This window comes from Xenopus laevis, chromosome 1L, assembly GCF_017654675.1.
Source record: "Xenopus laevis strain J_2021 chromosome 1L, Xenopus_laevis_v10.1, whole genome shotgun sequence".
In the NCBI taxonomy this organism is placed as follows: Eukaryota; Metazoa; Chordata; class Amphibia; order Anura; family Pipidae; genus Xenopus; species Xenopus laevis.
The window spans coordinates 220,889,951-220,916,932 of NC_054371.1; positions in this window are offsets into that span (position 1 = coordinate 220,889,951).

The following is a 26,982-nucleotide window of genomic DNA, read 5'->3' on the forward strand; positions in this document are numbered from 1 at the left end:
TTTAGCACTTGGAGGCACACCCAAGTGAATGTATTGACTTACCTGAAACCCCGGGCTGGTGCTCCTATCAGCAGATAAATACATTTGGCCTAACATTTGGCACCCCCAGTGCTAAACGACTTTCCTTCTCCTTTAAGTGAATTTGCGGAGTAACAATCGTATGCCTGAACGAAAATACACCTGGCAATAGGGCACGAAACTGCACTTTTTTTTGCACAGTTGTCCTCTACGCCTGTTAGTAAATTGCCAATGTCCCTGAAGATTGAATTTCCGGCAAATTTTTGCTAGTGACGCCCTCTTCACCCTTTAGTAAATCTGCCCCATAGAAACATGGATTTAGACTGGCATGGCTGATGGGAGTCTGGGCCTGTACAATAAGGGTTATACATTAGGAATGTCAATACCCCTCCAGCCATTGATGAACTACACTTCCCAGCATGCCACCAACACCGTATATTTTCTAGGTTGCAACTCCAGGCTTCTTGCCTTTACTGGGGCCCCTCTACACTCTTTGCAGCCTTGTTTTATATGAACGGTAAATCACTCCGGCGACTGTTTGAACAAAAATGGGGGAATGTAATAAAAGTCGGTAACAGAAAAAAAATTTGCAATGCGAAAAGTTATGAATCTTTGCGAAAAAAATATTCCTTTGCGCGAATTTAATACAGCTTTTGAGAACCCGGAAACTGTTTAGCGACAGCGGAAGAATGTTTGCGAATTTCTATAGTTTGCCCAGTGCGCAGTAAACGTAATTAAACTTCTTACTGAAAAAGTTATGTTTGCTCCAAAAGATTACGACACCTTCAAGCACTTCTTAAAAGTTGGGTAGAGCGCAATGAAAATTCTCAAAGCGCAATGAAAATTCGCAATGTAATAATAGTTGAAAGAAGACTATTACATTGCGAAATGCAAGTTTTTATTCTTATTTGGACAAATTGTTTTGCTCTTTGCGACTTTTATTACATTCCCCCAAAAGTGTCTTATGTAATCTTGGTAGGAAACGTTATTAGAACGGCAGAAATATATTAATAAATCTTTCAAATGATCACGTCCTCTTATTAAATTGCTTGGCCCTTATGATTATGCCGCAGCTGCTGTGCCTTCTGGATATTTGCTCCCTTCTGCCAGGGGGATGTCATTCTGCCATTCGTGACACGCAGTCTTTTTTATTTTCATATCTGATCTTTTATTTTAAAGAAAATATGTGATTTCGTGACACGGAGTCACGTGTAAAATAACAGCCATACACGTCTCATAGGTAAATGATATTCAGATTTTAGAGGCCCCAGACAACAGACTGATGGGTCCATTTATTAAACCTTGATTTTTTCTGGTCCAGATTTAAAGAGGGAAAACTATTTTTTTGGGGAAAAAAACATATTTTTTTTTAGAGATTTATTATACCCCAAAGCTGCTAAAAATCTGAATCTGAAAATACACCATCTCAAACCTGTCGAGGTCATGTCGAAGTCAATGGCAGAAGTTGTTTCTTCGGTCGATAATCCGAAAAGGTGGAGTTTACGATGCGTCAAAAGTATGATACGAACTGACTTTTCATTTCGTTGTGATGTTTTGTTGCTCTGGCTTTTTGGAGAAAAATGATTGATAAACGAGTTTGTTGTGTACTTGCATAAGCTGTGTTAAGTTTTATAAAGTTAATTACCAGAGCCGGGCCAACCCGGGCAGGCGCCCTAGGCAGCCTGGCGGGCCAAGGCGCCGGCTCTGTGCATGCTCGACTGCGCATGCGCGAAAGTGCGCTCCAGTGCGCATGCGCAAAATGTGTGAGCGCATGCGCAGAAGCGCATTTACGCCAGTGCCGGTCGAGGAGAGACGGGACCGGACACGGGGTAGGCGACAGAGCAGGTACGTGCCTGGCGCCCCCTCAGCTTTGCGCCCTAGGCACGTGTCTACTCTGCCTACCCCTAGTTCCGGCCCTGTTAACTACCTTTGGAGGATGTTAGAATGTTGCAGCCTTTGGAATAGTGGGAGGAGACTGGGAAGCTAGTCTCTCTGTGTGTGTGAAATAAAGATGGTGAACTGATAACAGCCTGTCTGCATTACTGAGATATAAGAATGGCGACAAGGATATCTGAACCCTCTGTGCATCACCCTGCAGCGCCGATTCTAAGCTAATAGGTAAAAATAACGATAATTTCAAACTCTGCCACTGACTGTGTTATTGCTATTGTCACAATTCCACTGCTTTTGGACACTGGAGCAAAGGTTTCTGTTTTAAACTCTGCTACTTACAATGCATAATTTCAGCATTACCCACTCCAAGATACACTAACATGCTTAACAGGTTACAGTAACACCCAAATTTCAGTCTTGGGCAAAGTAACCTTACCTGTTACACACCAAAACAAGCATTTGGGAAGCTTTCCATTTGGATTTGTTTCATGCACTGGGATTTAAAGTTTTTGATCAGACAAATGCTGAAATACACATAGTAAACACTATCTGAAAAAATAAATATCCCCAGGTTTTTACTGGGCTGGGTCGCATATGCAAATTTTCTCACAATCCAATGTTAAACACCCAGGTATCTCCAGTGATGCAGCTTCTGTGCAGGCCCCCTCTAGTGATCCGTGCTGCAGTAGAAATAGAGCTGAATAAGCTCTTGCAGGAGGATATTATAGAACCAATTGTCTCTTCCCCATGGGTTTCCAGCCTAGTAATCGCTAAAAAAAAAAATATGGGCAAATCCGGCTATGGGTGGACCTACGTCAGGTAAACAGAGTAATAATACCTGACTGTTACCCTCTGCCCACAACAGAAGACCTCATTTCCCAATGCCATGGGTCAAAATTTTTCACAAAGCTGAACCTCCGTAAAGGCTTCTTACAAATACCCTCTCTTGGCAGACCAGAATCCTGACAGCTTTCATTACACATCAGGCACTTTACCGTTTCAAACGCATGCCATTAGGGCTGTGTTCTGCTCCAAGGTGTTTCCAGAAAATCATGGTAACTGTTTTTGCAGGAATCCCTGGGATAACCATTTATCTGGATGAAATACTCATTCATGCACAGTCTCTGGAGGAACACAATGCAATCCTTGATCAGATATTTCACAGGCTGATGGACTATAACCTCACCTTGAATGAAATAAAATGTGTTTTCACACAAACTGAAGTTGACTTTGTGGGTCATAGACTCTCATCACTGGGAATTCAACCCTTGCAATCCAATGTTGAGGCCATACATCAATTACCTGAGCCAAAAGACAGAGCAGAACTCGCTTTGTTTCTAGGATTCACAAACTATTATCTACGTTTCGTAGCTGACTATGCAGAAATCACAACACCATTACGTGCCTTACTTAAAAAAGATATGCACTGGGAGTGGACACCAGCGTGTTCCCAAGCAGTCTGTACACTGAGACATCGTATTGCTTCAGCACCAACACTTGTGCATTTTTCAACAAAGGCACCAACATTTGTCTCTTGTGATGCTTCAGCTGTTGCCATAGGTGCAGTCTTATCACAGATTCAGCATGGAGTGGAGAACTGATCACCAAGTCCTAACTTCCTTGCTGTCTACATCAGGATCTGGCCATCGCCCTCTTCGAAATCACAGATGGTCAGACAGGTTATATCAACACAACTTTGAAGTTCGCTTCAGACCAGGAAAATTTAATCAAGTAGCAGATTACCTGTCACGTATAGTCCTCAAGTCTGAGGAGACAAAATCTGCACAGGAGGAAGAAGACACATTGATGATGTCCAATTCCTTAGTCTTCACAGTTTGGCCTTTTCCCCAAGCCCCATGGGATACAATTCAGTTACATATATGCAGAGAAATAACGTAGCACCACAACACCAGAGGTATTTGTTGGTTGCATATGATTTATACTCTAAATGGCCAGAGGTAGCTACAGCAGGGGTCATTACCTCAAAAGTTGTCATCACTACCTTAGAAGGATGGTTGTCACGGTGGGGACTTCCACTAGAAATCATTACAGACAATGGCCCACAGTTTGTGTCAAAAGAATTTAAAGATTTCCTTCAATTGAAGGTCATAAGGCATATTTTAACACTGTGATACCATCCACAGGCCAATGGAGGTGTGGAACGTAATGGCCTTAAGGTACACCTACATGAAGGCCTTCTATTCAGCAAGGCTTTAACTAAATTTCTACAGCACTACCGGTCTGCAATTCATAGTTCAACTGTGGAATCACCAGCAAAACAGACTATAGGCCGTAATCTACGGCTGCCCGTAACACGTTTACGTCCACAGATAAAAGTAACAGAACCCAGAGACTTGTGAGCAAGGGTAAAAACCTATCAGGGCAAAATAAAAGCTTATCATGATTCAAGAAGAAAAGCCAAGACAATTGGCCTTAAAGGGGTTGTTCACCTTTGTAACAAAATGACAAATCTAACAGTTCACATGAATAGAACAAACTTTTCCATAGAAATAGTTAACAGAAAAAGTACAGTTCAAGAGATATTCACCTCAGAAGTGTCCCTGTACTAATCCTTCAGTTCCACACAGACCCTGTGCTGGGAGGGGGTCACTGACCCCCAAAAACACTACAGTGTTCACTTCCTCTTCCTTATATGACATCACACATTGTACTGGCAGCTAACTTAACTCCTATTGGCTATGTCTGCTGTCAATCTGCCACTGCTTCCTGTGCTGGGCTGTGCTGGGGAATTTGAGCAGCATTCAGGTACTGAAGAGAAACTGTTACAAGTTTGTGAGAGGGAGGGGGAGTGTGGGCTTTGTGCTGCAGAGACTTCAACTGTGCAGATGGGGGGGGATCGAGGTGCTCGGGACCTGGAGTTTTACGGATAATGGATCTTTCCATAATTTGGATCTTCATACCTTAAGTCTACTAGAAAATCATGTAAACATGAAATAAACCCAATAGGCTGATTTTGCTTCCAATAAGGATTAATTATATCTTAGTTGGGCTCAAGTACAAGCGACTATTTTATTATTACAGAGAAAAAAGAAATCATTTTTAAAATGGATACTATGGGAGATGACACTTGTACTTTCCATAAATATATTATTTGGGGGGGGGGCATGTATTATTTTGTGTATTTACCTCATAAAAAAATCATTATTCAGCAGCTGACTATTTGTATGAGCTTGAGGCTTTCCAAATGAGTTGAATTTTTGTGCATAAAGTAAAATATTTTTCTGGTATAGAGCCCTATATCATGAAAAATATAACTTTTTAATTTTTTGGTATTTAGAGCTCTAAATCTTGTTCCAGAAGTGGAACACTTAACCACTTAAAAAAGGTATCGTTTTCCTAGGTAAATTACACCCCCCCCCCGGGAGAGCGCACAAAATCACTTATGGTTTCCACCTCACCCTTTTAAAACCAAACACATATGAAATCCACAGCCTGCATGGCTAATTAGCAATTCATTTAGATGCATGATACATGGCTGCACAGAAATCAGTTCAGTCTGCAGCATCTAAATGAGTTGATAATTAGCCATGCAGGCTGTGGATTTCATGTGTTTGGTTTTAAAAGGGTGAGGTGGCAACCCTACTGTCCCTGCTAGATGTGTAAGTTACATACGTTTCTAAGCAAGTCAGTGCTGGTTTTTATTGCAATTTTGTAAATAACTGACATTATGCCTAATGCCAAAGGTATTAAAAGATAAAAAAATGTATTCCCAGAAAAGGTTGCACCCCTTTGGCACTCCATTCAGTTTTAGTCTAGGCAGAAGGAGAGGGCCAGAATTGGGAGAACAATGTTGCTCCTTCCTTTTCTGCAGTATTTGTCTGCATGGCTGTGTGATTGTTTGTTGCAAGGCAGGTTTGTTTATAGGCTGCGTCTGTTAACTTCTGCCATTACAATTGAGTAATCAACCAATGATCATTCAAATTATGTGACTGGTTACAGTTCACAAGCACCCAATAAATTACTAGGAGGAGGGCAGTATCAACATCCAATAGGAAACAAGTAAGGGCAAAGCCTGGGCATGATGATGTCATCATATAGGCAGTTCTTGGTGTGTCAGGTTCAAAATAGGCCACTCCCATCACTTCAGAAAACTGGTCAGAGAGACAGGAGAAGGGCTGAGTTAATAGGTATAGAAATTAGCTTTTTCAATGGCATTTTTACTTTTTGTTATGGAAAATGTTTTTTCTAACACATTGAGAGCATTGTTAGTGGTTTCATAAGATTTGTACATTGAAGGTGAACAACCCCTTTAAGGTTGGGCAATGGGTGAGAATAAGAAAACCCACAACCAGGTCAAAATTTGATCCCATATTGTCTGACCCCATTCAGATCCACAGTCAGTTGGGACCAGTCACCTACAAATTGCAGGATGGATCTACTTGGAATGTGGGCAATTTAGTACCAGTTTCTGAGCCTTCACAGGTGTAGAACACTGCCTCTAACTGGCATTTCTGGAATGATACACTGAATGTGGTTACACAGCCACAAACACCAGAAAACCCATTAGGCAATGCGCCACCCACTGTTGAACGGGCCACTGAAATATGCCGAAGTTCAGCCCACGCAAGCAACTGACCTAGGCATCTGGATGACTATGTACTTTATAAGGTTTCCAGGTTTTGAAGCATAATAGAGGGGGGGAAGATGTTGTGTACTTGCATAAGCTGTGTTAAGTTTTATAAAGTTAATTACCTTTGAAGGATCTTAGAATGTTGCAGCCTTGGGAATAGTGGGAGGAGAGTGGGAAGCTAGTCTCTCTGTGTGTGTGAAATAAAGATGGTGAACTGATAACAGCCTGTCTGCATTACTGAGATATAACAGAGTTCAATTTGTGGAAGGGAGTTTGGTCGGATTTCCTTTTTATAAAAAAATGAGAATGAGTTTTAGTAAATCAGCCCCCTAAAAAGCAAGTTCTTAGAGAAATGAATATTAAATGCTCTAACTGCACTGCTGTACCCTTCCCAAAGCCAGGTTAAGTTAAGTGATATACAGAATGAGTACAGATATAAGTTAAGAGGTATAACAGAATGAGTATCGGCAAATGTACAATCCCAGACCTCCCCGGCCTCCTGTACAAATAAGTAGGTAAGTCGGCCGGAGAGGGGTCGCGGCTGGGGTGGATGGGTGTACGGGCCCCTGGTGTGGCAACTCTGGTGGGTCCGGATCCCTCCCCCAGTCTGATACTGGACAGAGAAAAAGATGAAGCTACATATAGACTATGTGAGATGGAGAAAGAGAGAGAGAAAGGTGAGTGGTACATAGAGAATAAGGCAAAGAAGGAGGGCACGGTAAGTTCTAGAAACTGGAGGAGCGATCTTCTGCCTAGAAAGAGAATATAAGTTGTACATAGAGAATGAGCTTTCACATATGTGCACTGCCCAGACAAGAGGGCAAGGTGAATACAGAATGGGTGTCGGAGGGCCACCAGGGCTACCATCAGGGTCTCTCAGCCCCAATTGTTACCCCCCACTGGGCAGCCGCAAGCCTACTTCGCCTCCACTTACCGGCAAATACCTTGTTTTCTCTTCTTCTTTTCTCTTCTCTCGGCCACAATCGGGGCAGAGGGAGGTCAGGGAGGCAGCACACAAGGTGTCTGACGGGGAGCGGGTCTGTTTGGGTGTTGGGGGCCTATCGAGTTTTTTCCCACTGGCCCAGTCCGACCCTGTATCCTCTACACCAGAAGAGGGCAGGGTGAGAGATAAATAAATAATATTTAGCCACAGATTTACTCTACCCATACAGATGTGAATGTGCTAGATACATACATACTATATGATAGATATAGAATGAGTAACCACAGATGTGCCCTGCCCAGAAACAAAGTAAGGTTTGGGGTATGTACAAAAGAAGTAGTTGTGACCAGAGGAGGACAAGGAGAGTGGCACATACAACATATATATATATATAGATATACCTATGCAAAGGGAAATCGAGACATGAATTCTTTCCTTCATGAAGAACAGCCAATCTTCCTATTTTAGAACAATTCAAACTCTTGGGCATGTGTTTACAGTTTGATTAAAAAAGAATATGGTGGTTTAGTCGCCTTATACGTTTTGGATTTGGAAATACCGACCAGCCCAGATTGAGAGAAGTTTATTTCTCTATGCAAGTTGAATGATGCGGTTCCTGCTGGATTCATCTCCTGCACGAAGCAACTACTTTGCTCAGCTTCACTATTTCCAGGATTTTTAACATAACGGCGCAAAGGACCCACGTTTTGGGGGAGATCTGGCAAAGGGCAGACTTTAGGAAATGATAAGTGAAATAATTAACAAGTGAGCACTGCTGTTTGACAAATGATACACTTTGGCGCTGCTCAATCCAAAGCTTCCTTTGATTCTGTAATGCGTTTTAATTGAGCAGTCCTATAGAGAACATATGTATGAGCCTTCACAAACATCTGACACCCTTCACGGAGGACGAGGAAAACGCTGCCAAATTTCTATGTGTACGAATTGTATCCGGATTCACGTTTGCCAAGAGTAATAATAAATAACATCGATCATCCGCTTAAAAAAACCTAACGTTGATTTGCATGTTTCATTCTTATTCTGAAAAGTGGGTTTGGTGAAGTGAATGGGGGGCTGGGAATATAAAAAAAAAGTGATGTAATTTAACCCATTTCTATTAGAAACCGCAGGCTATTTATCTATAGGAGGGTCATTCACAGAACAAGCTCTTGGTCCAGCTCTGCTATCCCATAATATCCAGTCGCTATTTACTGGTCTACTGTAAATTTGTATGGTAAAAGGAAATATAATTCGTACAAGTTGTGCCCTATTAGCGATATCCCCTCAAGCAGGGCAAGTAGTGGCATTACTAGCAGGGGAGCAGGCGTAGTGACTGCAATGTGGAACCCTCCTCTGTTGAGGCATCTGTGGGACCTTCATGGGTCCTACACGGATTTCTGGTTCCGAGGGCAGAACTGGACTTAAAGGAGAACTAAACCCTAAAAATGAATGTGGCTAAAAATGGCATGTTTTATATAGTGAACTTATTGCACGAGGCTAAAGTTTCAGCTTGTCAATAGCAGCAATGATCCAGGACTTCAAACTTGTCACAGGGGGTCACCATCTTGGAAAGTGTCTGTGACACTCACATGCTCAGTGGGCTCTGATTGGCTGTTGAGAAGCTAAGCTTAGGGCTCGTCACTAATTATCCAGCAGAAAATGAGCTTCCCTGGCTGTAATATAAGCTGATGCTACAGGTTTGCTGATTATTCAATTCTGATGCTAATTGCACTGGTTTCTGTGCTGTCATGTAGTAATTATCTGTATTAATTACTAATCAGCCTTATATTATTCTATGTGTACTGTATATTGTGAGTGGGTCCCTAAGCTCAGTAAGTGACAGCAGCACAGAGCATGTGCAGTGAATCAGCAGAAAAGAAGATGAGGAGCTACTGGGGCATCTTTGGAGACACAGATCTTTACTGCTAAAGGGCTGTGGTTGCCTTGGGCTGGTACAGAAGCACAAAACATCAGCCTTCTACATGCACTTTCCTTTATATATGATACACTGAGTGGGAATCCAGTTTGGAGGCCCACATACATGTCTGTTTACTTCCGGTTAAACTATCTATTTACTGTCAGCTGCTGAAATTTACCCCAACCTTGTTTCAAAAGTTCCCTCTCTGTTCCCCCAGCTAAGGAGAGTTGTTTGGTGTTGTAGTTCAAGAGTAGCCCAATAGATGTATGTGGGGCCTTTTATTTCAAAAGTTGTTTAGTTGTTTGAGGCACAATGTATTTCAGCTGATGTGGGTTGTGGAACTAATGGGGGGCCAATGTGCAATGTGATGTCATTTATTCTGCTTTCTCTGGATCTGGAGTCTTCTGGATAAACCCGGAGAAAGAGGAAAGTTTGTCCTTGAAACGTTGGAACTTCTGTAGATAAACCTCTTTTTGTTTGAGTGAGATCCTGTGAGTTTGGTAATTTTTTCTTTCTCTGTTTTTCTTTAACTGCACCCGGGACAGATGGTCTACAGTTAAAGGGGGGTTCACCTTTAAAGTTACTTTTAGTATGTTATAGAATTGCCAATTCAATTTTAATCCATCGATCGAACGATTTTTCTTCGATACAGAAATAGCTTAGAAAACTTATGGGGAAGGTCCCCATAGGCTAACATTGTAGCTCGGTAGGTTTAAAGTTAGGGATGTAGCGAACGGCGGAAAAAATGTTCGCGAACATATTCGCGAACTTGCGTCCAAAAATGCGAACGGTTCGCGAACGTCGCGAACCCCATAGACTTCAATGGGAAGGCGAATTTTAAAAGCTAGAAAAGACATTTCTGGCCAGAAAAATGATTTTAAAGTTGTTTAAAGGGTGCAACGACCTGGACAGTGGCATGCCAGAGGGGGATCAAGGGCAAAAATGTATCTGAAAAATACATTGTTGACACAGCGCTGCGTTTTGTGCTGTAAAGGGCAGAAATCACACTACGTCACTCAGGTGATGTTTCTGGACACGGAATGTGAAAAAGCTCACACAGCTAGGTGGCACTTGGTTAAAGACTGGGCAAACAATGCCTGCAAGGGCAACGTATACAGTAGTGGATACGGAATATATTATTGCTGCTGTAAAAACATCACTCAGGTGATGTTTACGGACACGGAATTATTATTGTTATTTAGACAGAATGTGAAAAAGCTCACACAGCTAGGTGGCACTTGCATACCTGCCAACTGTCCCTCTTTTGACCACTCTACCCCCTGTCCCTCTTTTGTACTGGAAAGTCCCTCTTTTCTCTGCACTGAACAGCCAGAAAAAAAACAGTTTCTAACTTAATTAGCTTTTGGCAGAGAGCTCAGAACAGCTAACAGGTGCAAATAAGATACTTTGTAACAATTTTGACTCTGGTTGGTGCTGGTGGTGGTGAACTACTAGGAGGAGCAGCACACCAGTCCCTCTTTTCTCTGAACTGAACAGCCAGAAAAAAAACAGTTTCTAACTTAATTAGCTTTTGGCAGAGAGCTCAGAACAGCTAACAGGTGCAAATAAGATACTTTGTAACAATTTTGACTCTGGTTGGTGCTGGTAGTGGTGAACTACTAGGAGGAGCAGCACACCAGTCCCTCTTTTCTCTGAACTGAACAGCCAGAAAAAAAACAGTTTCTAACTTAATTAGCTTTTGGCAGAGAGCTCAGAACAGCTAACAGGTGCAAATAAGATACTTTGTAACAATTTTGACTCTGGTTGGTGCTGGTAGTGGTGAACTACTAGGAGGAGCAGCACACCAGTCCCTCTTTTCTCTGAACTGAACAGCCAGAAAAAAAACAGTTTCTAACTTAATTAGCTTTTGGCAGAGAGCTCAGAACAGCTAACAGGTGCAAATAAGATACTTTGTAACAATTTTGACTCTGGTTGGTGCTGGTGGTGGTGAACTACTAGGAGGAGCAGCACACAGCGCAGATTCTGAACTCGTATTTTTCATCTGTTTACACAAATGAAGAACCAGTAAGTGAAGGTTTCCTTCTTAACACTCCCAATTCTAGTAATACAACTAATGATGCATGGTTCACACAAGAAGAAATTCAAAAGAGACTTGAACAGGTTAAGATTAACAAAGGTCCAGGGCCAGATGGTATTCATCCCAGGGTAATTAGCGAGCTTAGCTCTGTGATTGCCAAACCTCTTTACTTAATTTTTCAGGATTCATTGAGATCTGGTATTGTGCCAAGAGACTGGCGAATTGCTAATGTGGTGCCTCTATTCAAAAAAGGATCCCGTTCTCAGCCTCAAAACTATAGGCCAGTTAGTCTGACGTCAGTATTAGGAAAGCTTTTCGAAGGGTTAATAAAGGATAAGATACTGGACTTCATAGCAAATCATAATACTATGAGTTTGTGCCAGCATGGTTTTATGCGTAATAGATCTTGCCAGACTAACTTAATTTCTTTTTACGAGAATGTAAGTAGAGACCTCGATTCTGGGATGGCAGTGGATGTGATTTACTTAGACTTTGCTAAAGCATTTGATACAGTGCCACACAAAAGGTTACTGGTTAAATTAAGGAATGTTGGCCTGGAACATAATATTTGTACCTGGATAGAGAACTGGCTAAAAGATAGACTACAAAGAGTGGTGGTAAATGGAACATTTTCTAATTGGACCAGTGTTGATAGTGGAGTACCGCAGGGCTCTGTACTAGGTCCCTTGCTTTTCAACTTGTTTATTAATGACCTGGAGGTGGGCATTGAAAGTACTGTTTCTATTTTTGCAGATGATACTAAATTGTGCAGAACTATAGGTTCCATGCAGGATGCTGCCACTTTGCACAGTGATTTGTCTAAACTGGAAAACTGGGCAGCAAACTGGAAAATGAGGTTCAATGTTGATAAATGTAGGTTATGCACTTTGGCAAAAATAATATAAATGCAAGTTATACACTAAATGGCAATGTGTTGGGAGTTTCCTTAAATGAAAAGGATCTAGGGGTCTTTGTAGATAACACGTTGTCTAATTCTGGGCAGTCTCATTCTGTGGCTACTAAAGCAAATAAAGTTCTGTCTTGCATAAAAAAGGGCATTAACTCAAGGGATGAAAACATAATTATGCCTCTTTATAGGTCCCTGGTAAGGCCTCATCTGGAGTATGCAGTTCAGTTTTGGACTCCAGTCCTTAAGAGGGATATAAATGAGCTGGAGAGAGTGCAGAGACGTGCAACTAAATTGGTTAGAGGGACGGAAGACTTAAATTATGAGGGTAGACTGTCAAGGTTGGGGTTGTTTTCTCTGGAAAAAAGGCGCTTGCGAGGGGACATGATTACACTTTACAAGTACATTAGAGGACATTATAGACAAATAGGAGGGGACCTTTTTACACATAAAGTGGATCACGTACCAGAGGCCTCCCCTTTAGACTAGAAGAAAAGAACTTTCATTTGAAGCAACGTAGAGGGTTCTTCACAGTCAGGACAGTGAGGTTGTGGAATGCACTGCCGGGTGATGTTGTGATGCTGATTCAGTTAATGCCTTTAAGAATGGCTTGGATGATTTTTTGGACAGACATAATATTAAAGGCTATTGTGATACTAAGCTCTATAGTTAGTATAGGTATGGGTATATAGAATGTAATTAAAAGTAGGGAGGGGTGTGTGTATGGATGCTGGGTTTTCATTTGGAGGGGTTGAACTTGATGGACTTTGTCTTTTTTCAACCCAATTTAACTATGTAACTATGTAACTATGTAACTATGTAACCAGTCCCACTCCCCAACACAGCTAGACTAATAGCACTGGGCTCTTACAGTAGCAAAGTAAAAAAAACAAAAAAGAAAATAAAAGCAGTCCTTACAAGGACTATTGGGTTACAGGCAGCAGTCAGCAGATGAGAGATCAGAAGCAGTGCCCACAGCAGGCAGCTACATACAGAGCACTGCAGTAGAAGGTAGATTACTAGCCAGCAAAGCTAACTAACCTAAACTCACTGTCCCTCAAATCCCTGCAGAGTTCTGTCCCTACAATACAGAGCAGTATCAAGTAGATTACTAGCCAGCAAACTTACTATCAACTGTCCCTCAAATCACTCAACAGCTCTCTCCCTACACTAGGGGGCCGATTCACTAAGCTCGAGTGAAGGATTCGAATGAAAAATACTTCGAATTTCGAAGTATTTTTTGGGTACTTCGACCATCGAATGGGCTACTTCGACCTTCAACTACGACCTTCGACTTCGATTCGAACGTTTCGAACGAAAAATCGTTCGACTATTCGACCATTCGATAGTCGAAGTACTTTCCCTTTAAAAAAAACTTCGACCCCCTACTTCGGCAGATAAAACCTACCGAAGTCAATGTTAGCCTATGGGGAAGGTCCCCATAGGTTTGCTAACCTTTTTTTGATCGAAGGATTTTCCTTCGATCGTTGGATTAAAATCCTTCGAATCGTTCGATTCGAAGGATTTAATCGTTCGATCGAACAAAAAATCCTTCGATCGATCGAACGAACGTTTAGCGCTAAATCCTTCGACTTCGATATTCGAAGTCGAAGGATTTCAATTCGAGGGTCGAATTTCGAAGTATTTTTAACTTCGAAATTCGACCCTTAGTGAATCTGCCCCTAGCTCTTCCAAGCACACACAGGCAGAATGAAAAAACGCTGCAGGGCTTCAGTTTATATATGGAAGGGGAGTGGTCCAGGGGGTGTGGGGGTGGTCCAGGAGGGAGAGCTTCCTGATTGGCTGCCATGTATCTGCTGCTCTGGGGTGAGAGGGCAAAAATAAGCGCCAGCTAAGGCGAACCCAAATTGGCGAACGTCGCGCGACGTTCGCGAACATTCGGCGGACGCGAACGGCCGATGTTCGCGCGAATTAGTTCGCGGGCGAACAGTCCGCGACATCCCTATTTAAAGTGGCGAAGTAGGTAGTCAAAGTTTTTTTCAAAGAGACAGTACTTCGACTATTGAATGGTCGAATAGTGGAACGATTTTTAGATTGAAGGTCGTAGTAGCCTATTCGATGGTCGAAGTACCCAAAAAAAACCTTCAAAATTCGAACTTTTTTATATTCGAATCCTTCACTCGAGCTTAGTAAATGTGCCCCTAAATGTCAATCTGGGTTGGACACTTTGGGGTATATTTATCAAAGAGTGAAGTTAATAGTGAAGTTCCGCCACTAGAGTGAAATTCTGCCACTCTCCATTCATTTCTTTTGGAAGCGTATTTATCAAAGGGTGAACTTTCACTTTCACCCACTGATAAATACGCCTTTCAAAATCCCATAGAAATGAATTGAGAGCTGCGGAATTTCACTCTAGTGGCGGAACTTCACTCTTTGATAAATTTACGCCCCAGGGGGTTATAAGTTAAAGGTTGAGATGCAAAATCTCAAAAAACTTCACTAGAAAACTCTAATTTTTAGAGGGGAAAAAACTTTATTTATACCCCGATGCTGCAAAAAGCCAGAATCTGACAATCCGCTATCTCAGACCTGTTGAGGTCAATGGGAGAGGCGCCTATCTAAACTTGAAGTGATCGCGGTCTGCGCTGGGTTTAGCCCAAAAATCCAACTTTTTCAGGGTTTTCTGAAAAAATCTAGGGTTTTAGGATAAAGCCTGTAATCAAGAGCTGATTAAATGGAGTTTTTTTTAAATTAATAAATAAGCTAAAAACAAGCATGGGAGTTTGGTCAAGCTTTTTTAATTAACATTATGAGATAAATTCATTTTAGTAAATGACCCCAATAGCATATTTTCTCCTAATTAAAATAGTAGTAGTAATAGTTGTAAGAAGTCGCACTCTCATGTCTTAAAGTGAATAAAAATATTTTATCATTAACGCCCTCAGAGGCGCAGCTAAAGTTTCGGGTGACATCATCCAAAACGTTAGTTGCACCTCTGAGGTCATAGATATTAAAATATTTTTATTTTTATTCACCTTAAGACATGAGAGTGCGACTTCTTACAACTACGACTACTACTACTACCAACGAAGTTGACACCCAGGCAGGACTACCCTATGGTGAGTTCTGGTATTTCACCCTCTTTAAGTTTTCCTAATTAAATGTATGTAGATATACTGTAATTTGGGCCCGTATCTGCTTTTAGGATTCTAAATCTACTGTTTTCTACTATAAATGGGACTGCAGGTATGAGATCAGGATGCTAGGGGACCTGAGGTTTTCCAGATAACTGATCTTTCTGTAATTTGGATCTTCATGCCTCAAGTCTACTTGAAAATCATGTAAACATTAAGGGGGTTATTTACTAAAACTCAAACATTGAAGTTTTTTTTATTGAAACAAAGGAGGTTATTAACTAAACTCCAAATGCAAAAAATCTGACTTTTAAAAAATCACAAATTTATTAAAAAAGTCAGAATCTGAAAATCCGGTATCTCAGACCTGTCGAGGTTGCATATAAGTCAATGGGAGAAGTCCCAATGATTTTTTTGATGTGTGCTGAGTTTTGAGCAATACCCCAAAGTTTTCTGAGTTTTCAGGTGAAAAATCCAAAAGATTGGAAAAAGTAATAATAAATAAGCGCAAAAAACCCGAGCGGATTGGAACAGCATTTGTAGCAGAAAATACTGAGATAAATTCAGACTTTGATAAATAACCCCCAAAGTCACCCTAACTCCTATCCACAAATTGAACTCGTTTATCAATATTTTTCTCGAAAAAGTCAGTGAAAAAAGGTTGCAACAAATTCTTTTGTGTGTCAATTCGATTGACGCTCTTAAAACTCGACTTTATCGAATTGTCGCCACTAAAACTCGACTTTATCGGATTATCAGATGAAAACCTCGAATTTATCGGATTATCCAGCGCGTATCACGATGTCAAGAAACAACTTCAGGGACATCTGCCATTGACTTCTACATGACCTCGACGGCTTTGAGATGGAGTATTTTTGGATTTTTAGCAGTTTCGGGGTATAATAAATCTCTAAAAATCTTGAGTTTTTTTTCTCTCTAAAAATTTGAGTTTTCAACTTTTAAAACTCGACCAGTAAAAAAATCGAGGTTTCATAAATAGGCCCTAAATATTAATTCAGAAAGCCAATGAACAAATGAAATCATTTAAAATTCACCGTTCTAGAGTATATAGAGTTTAAGGGGCAGATGCATCAAGGGTTGAATATCGAGGGTTAATTAACCCTCGATATTCGACTGGGAATGAAAATCCTTCGACTTCGAATATCGAAGTCGAAGGATTTTGCGCAAAAACTGTGATCGAACGATCGAAGGAATAATCGTTCGATCAAAGGAATAAGAACGATTAAATCCTTTGAATCGAACGATTCTAAGGATTTTAATCCAACGATCGAAGGATTATCCTTCGACCAAGAAAAGATAGCCAAGCCTATGGGGACCTTCCCCATAGGCTAACATTGACTTCGGTAGCTTTTAGGGGGCGAACGAGGGGGTCGAAGTTTTTTCTTAAAGAGAAAGTACTTCGACTATCGAATCGTAGAATAGTCAAACGATTCTTAGTTCAAATCCTTCGATTCGAAGTCGAAGTCTTAGTCGAAGTAGCCCATTCGATGGTCGAAGTAGCCCAAAAAACACTTCGAAATTCGAAGTTTTTGTACTTCGAATCCTTCACTCGAAGTTAATGAATTGGCCCCTAATTGTACTTGAAGCTGCAAGGCTTAGCAATACCACACCGTGTAACTCTTGGTTCAGGAAATTGAAAATGAAATACATTCCAAAGAGATATTTTCTTTCAGAAGCGCTTGGCTTGATTTTTCTAACAATTTGGCGCTCCTATAAAAGACCATAATGAAGTACGTCCTGTGTTGCCCTTCTTTCTTTTTTCTAGAGTGGGTGGAACCATCTGTTGGATTGAAAAAAATCAATTATGTTTTGTCTGAAATTTCAGACATTGTCACACTTGCCTCTTCAAGAATCGCTGGTGGGTGTAATTTGGAAGAGAAGTTTAAATGTAATGGCATGTAACACTTTGTCCTTTAGTAACTTTCTTCAGGAACACTGATCTTGCAGAAGGTGTAATAGGAGCAAAGAGACAATGACGTATTTAAGGGGAACTCACTGACCACAATCTGAGCTTTATATGATTCCATTGGAGGGTTCTTCAGTAGCTGCCACAGTTGGGTCTACTGCATGGCCTTAGCTCAAGTGTTCGGGGTTCTGATGTCTCCTCTTTCTCAGACTAATGATCAGACCTTTGACCAAGTTGGGATGATTGGACACTCAACCTTAAAACTGAATCACAGAGCAGAGTGGGCTACCAATGGCCACATCAATGGCCAATGGGGATTTAAGACAGTGTGATCTTTTCAAAGGAGATTTTTCTCTAGGTGATCAATTTGAACCGAACACAAGATGATCAGTTGTCAGTTCAGGCAAGAGAGGCCAGACTGATACCTGATACCTTGGGTCCCTATACCATTGAATTCATTGAGTGCAGATATGTCTTAGTTGCTAATTTCAAACCTTCTGTAGATAAGGGGTTACCACTATCTCCTTGCTTCCAAGCAAATAGCTAAAAGGCATGTATGGAAAAACAGTTGTTCAGGGATAAACAAGCAACTGCTGATTAGTTGGCATGGTGCAATTCACCCCCACCCGTGCAATTAAGTCCCTGTGTTTCCCAACTAATAACCCAACCCCTAGAGATGTAGAGGAAATCCAGTTTTGGTATATTTTTGGGGTATAATAGTCTCCTTTGGTGCTGGCTCTAACCAACGCAAGTTTGTAGTTGGAAAGACAGCAGAGAAAGAGGTACAGGTATGGGACCTGTGTCAGTGAAATTTGATGTCTGGAACGGTCTAAATCCTAAGACGGACGAATGGCTAGTGTCAGAGGGTTGATAGTTGTCACCCCCGCCCTCTATGACGCCATAACGCTATAGGGCCCAAGGCAGGATGGACTAAAAAGGGCTAAATGGTCTACTGTGGACAATGGTCACTAATATAGCTTATACTAGGCCATACAAATAAATGATCCCCACTCTGTTACTTAAATTCCAGAGTGTCAGCATAGTGTCAGCATGTCTCTTATGCCCTTTTGCAGAAGTGTTGCTCAATAGTTGTCTGTACCACAATGGCCATGTTTAGCCAACAGATGTTTACGAGGCTGTGGACAGTTGGAACCAGAAATCTCTTATGTTGCAAAACTGCACATCTTACAGGAATGTACAAATATATGCCAGTAAGTCTCCTCGCCGGACCATGTATGGTATTTCCGTGAACCCCTTGTCATAATTACTGTAAATGCCTTCTGAAAGCTATATAACGCCTGGACCAAGAGGTGGGTCTTTGGTAAGTCCTTGGCTGACATTCTGTGTGTTACTCCAACAGCTTACCCAGACAAAACTGTTATGTTGTATTATGTAAGAATAAATTGCCTGACTATTACTAAAGGTTTTCCTTTACTGAGTTTTGTCTTACACGAGGTCAAAAATGGTACTACTAAAAATACCATCACCTGTTAATCAGAATGCTCGAGACCTGGGGTTTCCAGATAAGGGATCTTTCTGTAATTTGGATCCCCATGCTTAACATCTACTAGAAAATCATTTCAACATTAAGGGGCAGATTTATCAGGGGTCGAATAACAAATAAAATAACAAACAAATACAAAAAGTATTGTAGAAGTGATACCTATATTGGCTAACAATAAAAATAGATTGCAAGCTTTCGGAGCACCAAGGCCCCTTCGTCAGGCAAAATACAAATGAAAGCAAGAAAGGCACAGCATGAATACTGTTAGATCAGTGAAAGGTATTCATGGGCAATAAATTAGGACGTTACAGATAGATAGAGATCAATTGTAGAAATAATACAATGAATTAGGGTGGGTTGTAAATAGTCCAGGAGTCTGGATTCAGTCAGATCACATAGTGAGACATGAAACCTGACCCTAAATTAAGGCCCTGTCTTAATGTGTTAAATAACTCCATACATTTGAATTCATAAATCTTCCTTTCCCGTTCAAGACTCGTTTAAACAAAGCAAAAAAAGAATAGCAACTGGACCCCACAACTAGGACAAAACCAGAAACCGGGCCAATACATTGACTGTTTCAGAAAAAGGGTTACATCCAATATACTGGCCAGACAAAGAAAGTTGATTTACAATATCAGTATCCAAGAGAAAAATGTTATATGGACTTTGAAAACCCAACAAGGACTTAATAATTAAACCAGCTGATAAAGGGGGTGCTGTGGTAATAATGGACACCACAGATTACATTAAAGAAGCCAATAGACAACTGTCTAACTCCACGTATTATAAAAGACTGGAAGAGGACCCAACTCATAAATATACAAAGGAATTAAAATAAGTCATCAGTGGTCTCTCCCCCCCGCAGACACAGTTAATGGACTGAATACCAGTGAACCCCAAAATTGGTACCTTTTACATGTTACCCAAAATACATAATGAAGGAAACCTAGGGCGACCCATCATCTCTGGTATTGAGAGGACATATCTGGCTGGGTAGAAAACATCCTGAAGCCAATTGTAAGAAAAACACCCAGCTTTATACAAGACACCACTGACCTTTTAAACAAACTGGCCAATATAGGTCCACTTCCAGAAGGCACCATCCCAGCTACCATGGATGTGGAGTCTCTGTATACCAACATCCCACATGAAGACGGTATTGCAGCCTGCCAGCACTTCCTAGAAATAAATCATATGCCCACAGTACCAACTGTACAACTGATCAGATTTATACTGACACACAACTACTTCTCATTAGGGGATGCCATATACCTCCAACTGATGGGATGGCACCTCAGTATGCCAATCTGTTTATGGCCCAGTTAGAGGAAAATTACCTGGCTTCCTGCAACACCAGGCCCTTAACCTGTTTACGGTATATAGAATACAACTTATCATATGGACAGCATCAGAAAAATACCTGATACCAAAGATTTAACCAATTCCACCCCACCATCAACCTTACCCTTAACCACTCTTACTCACACATCAACTTCTTGGATACAACCATCTACATCAACAATGGAACCATACAAACATCCCTATACCAAAAACCAACAGGCCGTCCTTCATGTCCTTATGTGGGACAGTTTTCATCCTCATAAAAAAATCAATTGTGTTTAGCCAGGCTCTGAGATATAACCGGATTTGCTCAAACCTTGATGACAGAAATAAACATCTCCATTCCTTACGGAAAACTTTTGTTAATCAGGGATTCCATCCGCAGGTTATTGATGATCAAATCCACAGAGCAACTCAAATACCCAAAGACACACTCTTGGATTACAAAGAAAAGACAGAAAACAACAGGGTATCTATTGTACTTACCTACAACCCACCACTGAACATTATTAGAAAAATAGCCAGAGACCTGCAACCCATGCTCCATACAGATACCCGACTAAAACAAATATTCCCGGAACTACCTCTCTAATACCACCTAATCTGAGGAAAATGATTGTCAGGAGTCTCTTCCTAAAACAACTAAAGCAGGTACATTTGTGCAAAGATCAAGTTGCAATTCCGAATACACAAAAAGTCTACACCATTCTGGACCACTATTCGTGTGCTTCATCCAATGTGGTATATGTGATTACATGTAACTAGGTGTTCTACAGGAGGCAGATACATTGGTGAAACAGGACAAAAATTGAGATGAACCATCACAGACATAAAACCAACACCAAATCATGTGATACACCAGCGGGGCAACATTTCTGCAGTCAAAATCACAGTCTTCAGGTCTGTAAGGAAATCTGTCTTACCTGGGATTGGGGGTGCTGTAAGTCGGCCGCGGGGACGCCCGCCACGCCGGCCGCGGGGACGCCCGCCTCGTGGTTCCACCATCTTGCCTCCTTAGGACGCGCGCGCCCGCGTCTCGTTTCCTTTATTGACGCGGACGCGCGCGCGTCGATCCTGACGCGTGTGCGCCGATTTTGGCGCGAAAACCTTTGCGTCCAAACAAGGTATAAATAGGCCACTTCCACTCCCAGCAAACTGCCCGTGATAGAACTTGTTTCTGGTGCTCTGTTCTGAAGCCTTGTGCTATTTTGTCTGTTTGAATCTGATTATCCGTGTTTGACCCAGCCTGTACCTTGACCATCCCGAATTCTGTATCCTGACCAGTGCCTGATATCCGACTACTCTTCTGCTTGTACCCTTCCTGCTTGATACCCGGTTTTGACCCTTGCCTGCCTGACGACCCTTGCTTTCTGCCTGCCACGACCCAGCCTGTCTGACGATCCTTCTGCCTTATCCTTGTCTGTTACCGTGATCCTCGGTCCCAAAGACTCTAGCTACCAGCCGTGCCCCATTGCCTGCCAGAACACTTGCTTGAACCTCTCGTAAGACCAGGTGGCACCCGATTAGGCTGAGGGCTCCTCCCGAAGCTCAAAGGTGGTCACACCACTGGTGAAGCTTAGCTCAGACCCAGGATTCGAGCACTTGTTCTGGTGTTGGGTGCCGGCCGTGACATTATCACGGGCCATGGAGGACGACGATCACACCGAAGCTGCTGCCGCTGCTCCACTTCCATCTTCTTCCGAGCTGTTGCTAACTACTCTACTGCAACGTATGGAGGAGCAGGAGCAAAAGCAGAACTATTTGCTCCAGGGGTTCCATAACCTAACACGCCAGCTGGAACCCTCGCAGCAGCCAGCCAGTTCTGTTCCTACTCCTTCTGTGGGTTCCCTGCCTGATAGGGGTGCTGTATTCAGACCTCAGGAACCCAAGATTGCATTTCCTGCCAAGTTTGGTGGGGACAGAACCCAGTTTTTTGTTTTTCAAGAGGCCTGTAAGCTGTACCTCAGCTTTTTCCCCCACTCATTTCCCTCTGACGAGGAAAAGGTCAGGTTCGTAATGACCCTATTAGTGGGTGACCCCCAAGTCTGGGCACTTAGATTGCCAGCCACTGACCCTGCCCGTTACTCTTTAGATATTTTCTTCCGCTCTATGGCCATTCTTTACGATGACCCGGATCGCGCCTCTTCGGCCGATTCCGCGATTCGCAAACTACGCCAGGGTAAACGGGAGGTGGAGATTTACTGCACAGAGTTTCGTAGGTGGGCGGTGGAAACTGGTTGGAACGATGCAGCTCTAAGGAGCCAGTTTCGCATCGGTCTAGCCAAATCTGTCAAAGACAGCCTGGTCAATTACCCCCTATCTACCAGTCTGGATGACCTTATGTCTCTGGTTATCCAGATAGATAGGAGACAGAGGGAAAATCGGGAGGAACAGGGTACTTCTTCTGTGTATAAGCATAATTTTAGTGCTAAGTTGTCAAACCCCTCTGTGTCTCAACCTCAGGAGGAGCCTATGCAGCTGGGCATTTTTCACCTTACTCCTGAGGAAAAGGCACGGAGGCGGTCTCTTGGGTTGTGTTTGTATTGTGGGGAGAAGGGTCACTTCCTCAATCAGTGTTCCAAGAGGCCGGGAAACGCCCTAGCCTAAATGGAGAAGGGGAGCTCCATTTGGGTGCAGGCGTTTCCTCTCCCCAATCTGCCTCCAAGGTCCTATTATCTGTTAAATTAACCTGGCCTACGGGCACTGTTAAATTGTCAGCCTTCATTGATTCTGGGGCGGAGGGTAATTTCTTGGACGCAGCATTCGCTGCTAAAAATAAAATTCCTTTGGTTGCCCTCAATCCTCCCATGAGAATTCTGGCTGTCGATAAAAGACCCTTGGGATCAGGGGTGGTTTCCCAAAAGACCACAAATCTTTCCATGTGTGCAAATAATCTACACTGTGAGGAGATAGCTCTATACCTCATTGAGGGAGCTTCCTCTCCTCTTATTCTTGGTTTACCATGGCTCCAGAGGCATAACCCTCTGATAGACTGGGTTTCTAAGGGGGTGACTCAATGGGGTACAGGATGTAGTGGGGTTTGTTTTCCCTCTGTAGTAGCCACTACTTCTCTTGAGGGGTTACCCACAGCATATTCTGTTTTCTCTGATGTTTTCTCTAAAAGAGCAGCTGAGACCTTACCTCCGCATCGGCAGTATGACTGCCCTATTGATTTAGTCCCTGGGTCAACTCCTCCACGTGGTAGAACCTACCCTCTTTCATTGCCCGAAGCCCAGGCAATGAAAGAGTATATACAAGAAAATCTTGACAGGGGCTTCATTAGGCCCTCTTGTTCCCCTGCGGGGGCAGGGTTCTTTTTTGTGAGTAAGAAAGACGGTGGTTTACGCCCCTGTATTGATTATAGGAGGCTTAATAAAATCACTGTAAAAAACCGCTACCCCTTACCATTAATCTCCGAACTATTTGACCAGGTCAAGGATGCTAAGATCTACTCCAAGCTTGACTTGAGGGGTGCCTATAACCTCATTCGGATCAGGGAGGGGGATGAGTGGAAAACGGCTTTTAATACTAGGGATGGCCACTACGAGTACCTTGTTATGCCGTTTGGTCTATGTAACGCCCCAGCAGTGTTTCAGGAGTTTGTCAATGACATCTTTCGGGACCTGCTGGGGATATACGTAGTGGTCTACCTAGATGACATCCTCATCTTCTCTGCCAATCTGTCTGATCATCGTCTTCATGTTTGTGAGGTATTGCGTAGGCTTAGAGCTAATAACCTGTATGCAAAATTGGAGAAGTGTACTTTTGAGGTTGCTTCCGTACAGTTCTTGGGATTTATTATTTCTTCCAAGGGTCTCGAAATGGATCCAGACAAGGTAAGAGCTGTTCTGGAGTGGACCCAACCTTATTCTTTACGTGCAACCCAAAGGTTCCTAGGTTTTGCCAACTATTATAGGCAATTCATTAAAAATTTTTCACTTATTGTGGCTCCTATCACAAATCTTACTAAGAAAGGTGCTGACCCCAGTATGTGGCCTCCGGAAGCTATCCAAGCTTTCGAGTTCCTCAAAAGGGAGTTTAGTTCTGCCCCAATCCTCCGCCATCCTGATACAACACTACCTTTTATAGTCGAGGTAGATGCTTCTGAGGTGGGAGCAGGGGCAATTCTCTCTCAAAGGCACCCGATAACTAATAAGTTACACCCCTGTGCATTTTTCTCTAGAAAATTTCTTCCTGCAGAGGCAAATTATGACATAGGGAATAGAGAACTATTAGCTGTCAAGTGGGCCTTTGAGGAATGGCGGCATCTACTAGAAGGGGCTAAACACCAGGTTACGGTCTACACTGACCATAAAAATCTGTTGTATATTGAGTCAGCAAAGCGTCTAAATCCCAGACAGGCAAGGTGGGCTTTGTTCTTTTCTAGGTTTAACTTTACCTTGACGTTTAGGCCTGGTACAAAGAACGTCAAGGCAGATGCTCTTTCCAGAAGCTTTGACTCAATATATTCTGAAACTGATGACTGTAGTACAATTATTCCGGGTGAAGTCATTGTGGCTACTTTGGAATCTGATCTCTCTTCTTTGTTATCCCCTGTTCAGACAGACGCTCCCTCTAACACTCCTGTTGGGAGATTATTTGTTCCTGAAGATCTTAGAGAACAGGTTCTAAGAGAGGTTCATGATTCCAAGATGGCAGGACATCCTGGTGTAAGTAAAACTATTTCATTACTTACTCGAAGTGCTTGGTGGCCGACCTGTAAACAAGATGTTAAATCTTTTGTGGATTCTTGTCCTGTCTGCCAACGCTGCAAGACTTCTAGAAATTTGTCCCAAGGGTTACTGATTTCCCTCCCTATTCCTGAAAGACCATGGACCCATCTTTCTATGGATTTTATTGTGGAGTTGCCTGTGTCCCAGGGGAAAACAGTAATTTGGGTGGTGGTGGATAGATTCAGTAAGATGGGTCATTTTATTGCTCTTCCTCACCTCCCATCTGCCAAAACTTTGTCCGAACTTTTTATTCAACATATATTTAAATTGCATGGTTTTCCCAGTAATATTGTTTCAGACAGAGGTGTTCAATTTGTCTCTAAGTTCTGGCGCGCATTTTGCTCGTTAGTGGGGATCGATCTTTCTTTTTCAACCGCCTATCACCCACAAACCAATGGGCAAACCGAGAGAGTGAACCAGTCTTTAGAGCAATTTTTAAGATGTTATGTGTCCGAAAATCAATCTTCCTGGGCAGAACTGCTACCCTGGGCAGAATTTGCCTACAATAACGCTACTCACTCCTCCACTGGGGAGTCTCCGTTTTTTATTGTTAATGGGTTCCACCCAAAAGCTTTTTCCTTCTCTAATTCTGGTTCTTCTGTCCCTTCCGCTAATTCCTCTGTCGAACAATTTTCCATGATTTGGTCCCAGGTACATGATTCTTTGTCTACTGCTACTTCTGCTCAGAAAAGGGCTGCTGATAAAAGACGTAGAGAAGCACCCCAGTATAAAGTGGGAGACTTGGTGTGGCTCTCTACCAAAAACATCAAGTTAAAGGTTCCTTCCCTTAAGCTGGGTCCCCGTTTCATTGGTCCTTACCCCATCACTACTGTTATCAACCCTTCGTCTGTTCGCCTTAAATTGCCTGTTAATTTCAAGATTTCTGATTCTTTTCATGTTTCTTTGCTTAAACCTGCCGCTAATACTCGCCTTACTTCTGTTCCCCCTCCAGTGCAAGTTGACGGTCAGCCTGAATTTGAGATCCAGGAGTTCCTTGATTCCCGAATGGTACGTAACAAACTCCAATACCTCACTAGGTGGAAGGGATTCGGTCCTGAGGAGAACTCCTGGGTCTCAGTTGATGACATCAAGGCTGATCGTCTTAGGAAGCAGTTCCATTTAAAGTTTCCTGGGAAGCCTGGGGGTCCGGTGTCCCCCCCTAGAGAGGGGGGTAATGTAAGGAAATCTGTCATACCTGGGATTGGGGGTGCTGTAAGTCGGCCGCGGGGATGCCCGCCACGCCGGCCGCGGGGACGCCCGCCTCGTGGTTCCACCATCTTGCCTCCTTAGGACGCCCGCGTCTCGTTTCCTTTATTGACGCGGACGCGCGCGCGTCGATCCTGACGCGTGTGCGCCGATTTTGGCGCGAAAACCTTTGCGTCCAAACAAGGTATAAATAGGCCACTTCCACTCCCAGCAAACTGCCCGTGATAGAACTTGTTTCTGGTGCTCTGTTCTGAAGCCTTGTGCTATTTTGTCTGTTTGAATCTGATTATCCGTGTTTGACCCAGCCTGTACCTTGACCATCCCGAATTCTGTATCCTGACCAGTGCCTGATATCCGACTACTCTTCTGCTTGTACCCTTCCTGCTTGATACCCGGTTTTGACCCTTGCCTGCCTGACGACCCTTGCTTTCTGCCTGCCACGACCCAGCCTGTCTGACGATCCTTCTGCCTTATCCTTGTCTGTTACCGTGATCCTCGGTCCCAAAGACTCTAGCTACCAGCCGTGCCCCATTGCCTGCCAGAACACTTGCTTGAACCTCTCGTAAGACCAGGTGGCACCCGATTAGGCTGAGGGCTCCTCCCGAAGCTCAAAGGTGGTCACACCACTGGTGAAGCTTAGCTCAGACCCAGGATTCGAGCACTTGTTCTGGTGTTGGGTGCCGGCCGTGACAAGGTCTTAATTCTAAAAGGGAACTTTAAAACTGAACAGGAAAGGAAGATTTATGAATTCAAATGTATGGAGTTATTTAACACATTAAAGCTCCCCATAGACTCCACGATTCTTCTTGCCGAACGACCGATTTTAGGGAAGTCCGACCAATCCTTCGAAATTATCGTGCGGTTA